The sequence below is a fragment of the Triticum dicoccoides genome, chromosome 4A (genome assembly GCF_002162155.2).
Source record: "Triticum dicoccoides isolate Atlit2015 ecotype Zavitan chromosome 4A, WEW_v2.0, whole genome shotgun sequence".
Lineage (NCBI taxonomy): Eukaryota > Viridiplantae > Streptophyta > Magnoliopsida > Poales > Poaceae > Triticum > Triticum dicoccoides.
In genome coordinates, this window is record NC_041386.1 from 288,212,496 (window position 1) to 288,215,425 (window position 2,930).

Consider the following 2,930-nt stretch of genomic DNA (forward strand, 5'->3'; position numbering starts at 1 on the left):
CACACATACCAGCCCATACAACAGAAAATGCAGCTAATATATTTTTCTCACATGAGACAAAATCAGCCCATGCAGTCAAACCATCTTTTGACATGGGGCACATGAGATAAGAGAAGCCCATGCACCTCTAGAAGAAACAGGCATAGTCCAAGCGATCAATCACTTTAGGAAAACAACCATGCACACGTGTCGCTCAATCGACAGGGGTAAAAAATATACCAAAAAAACCAGAAAAATCAATCCCTTACGGGCCTAGTCTTCTTAGTGTAGTCATTTGTTTGTTTGAATGTAAATTTACGAAGGATTTGAACTTTTAATTCACGGTGAATTGGGCAATTTATTAACAAAGGAGAGGGTGAGAATTAAGAGGGAACTGGTCTATGAAGAATATTTCAACCATTCATTTGCATCTTGAAATACGCAAAAGATCTGTTATTAGCTTATTTATAAGTTGGCAAAGGTCCTTAAAAGCCTTGATTTTTGGCTTACGGCTTACTTGCCTTTTTCCTTAAAGCCTATATAGACAGACATAGACTGGGGGCATTCTGGGCATTCATGCTCCTGGCAATGACATGATCCGAGATGTCAGTTGCTTGTCTTCAAGCCTCAACCTTATTATGACTCCTACTAGGGCAGTCAGGTTTAAGTTAAGCCTAAACAACTTAGTTTTCCACTTCTCTTCTGACACAAGCTTCTTTTCCAAGCCTTCCCCATCAACTAGAAATCCAGTAAGAAAGGCAAGGGACGCAATGGCAAGGCAATCTCAAATCATAACTTAACTTATTATCTCTCAACCCACCCCGATGAATTTGTACTAAACAAACAAAGGAATTGGCACATCTCTCAAATTCCTAGATGTAACAACTACAAAACAATGAATTGAAAAATAAAATGTCACTTCCCATATCCAATCTCCTCACAACTCCCTCGTCTAAATTCGCATTCCGCTTCCTAAAACTTACCAAACACGCTGTAGGAAAACAGATGGCAACTATGCTAAGAAAATTGGCCCGTCGAAAAGTAACCTGCCCATTCCCAATTGGACCCTGACACCAATGGTGGCCCTAGCTTTCTTGCCCTGCCAAGATTCACCGACCTCGCGCCCATTAGCTACCATTATTTGATGACCTCGCACCCAGCAACGCCGGTGATTTGACAAAATTGCCTGCGCCACCGACGATTGTTTCACCTCTCCCGCATCTCTGCCCCCGTCTCGATGATTTGTCGACCTTGCCCGTGCCTCCACATGCAGCTCTGGTGGCTCGTTGGTGTCCTCATTTGTGCCTCCATCCTCTCATCATCAAAAGCTACATCACCGCTCTGGCGATCTTGCTTCAGAGCCTGGCTTCCTCCATCACAGGTCAGAACAAGTTTCTGGATTTTTGAAATCATTGTAAAGATTATTTTTGTTGATTAATATGTATGACTAGATATGCTTGCTAAAAAATTAATTTGGTTGCAAAGGTAATGCTCAGTTTCTATGTTGCTTGTATAATGTAAAAGAAGCTTGCATCTTGTAATAAAACTGGAGTCCATGAACCAATTGGTGTTGATTTCTTTTGTTGATTGCTGAGTATAAGTTGCCAATCATAAAATCCCACCAAGTAGCAACATAAGAATATATAAATCCTTACGGTGCCAATCAAATGGAATTCCTACCTTACTAGCTACGTGTACACTACCATTGAGAACATGCTTAGAGTACAAAGTGTAGCATAAAAAATAATTTTGACTGTAATCAAAATGTGTCGCATCTATGTCTTCAACAATAGGAGTTGTTAACAAATCAGTGGAACTTTCCATGAACTCATATTTCTCATAGCTTGCTTCATTCGGTATTGGTTTGGTCTCTTATGCAGAATTGTTTAGACATCCTTCTTTAGTGAACTAGTTTGTGACCGTATGTTCTCCTTTTGGCTGATGTGATGATCTTTTTTTCTTGCTACAGTCCATATATTATTTTTCTTTTGGTAAATGATTCCTGTCAAGCGACCATATGAATTTTTGAGCGGCTGCACTGCTTGCTGGTCCCACGTACCTTATCTCTTTCCTCATCTGCGTCCTTCTCTCTTCCTTTCTTGGATCTCTGTTTTTCCTCTCCTCTCTTATCGGCTGCCATGGAAGTCCTACCCTAAGCAGCTCATCTCCCCTATGATAGAGGCAAAGGTGTCCCGTCTTTCGATGAGATGGTGGCTATCGTTTTGGAGGAAGTCGACTTTGACGATTGTAACATCCCAAATTTTCAATTTGGAATGTTATACATTAGGTCATCATTTCATATCATATTTTATTGCATTTTGGCTTGATCCTCGAAATCCTAAGCAACTCAAGGACCCTCGGAGAGAGAGTTGGGGATTTCACTGTTTTCATATTTGAATTTTATCAAATATTGAAACGAGGATTTTGGTTCTAATTATTTTTCTCTACGAAAATATTTCATGTTAAAAGATATGAGAGGAGATAATATGACTTCTCCAAAATAAATGAAATATTGGAGGAAAAATATTAAAATCAAATATTTGATTTTATTCGGATTTTATTGCTATTTTATTTGGATTAGGAAAAAATTGTATGTTTTCAAAATTGCATTTTAGGGCCAAGAAAATGTTCATCTTGTTCTAAATATTTTATTTAGACGGTGAAATTTCGTTTTGGCATTTTTTAGATTTTTATTTATTTTTCTAGGATTTATTTTCGGCGGAATATGCTAAAAAAACTTTTTCCGCGCCCGACTGGGCCAAGGCCCAGCCGAGCCAGGCCGCCGGCCCGCACCGCGCCACCGCCTCCGCCGTGCCCGAGTCTGGCCAGGACTCGGCAGCCACAGCCGTCGCTGCCCGGGACACCTCCCCGCCCCTCCCGCAAGCCACCCCTCCCCTCTTTATAAGCCGAGCCCAGAGCCCCCTCTGGAGCCCCAAGCCGCAGCCGCCGCC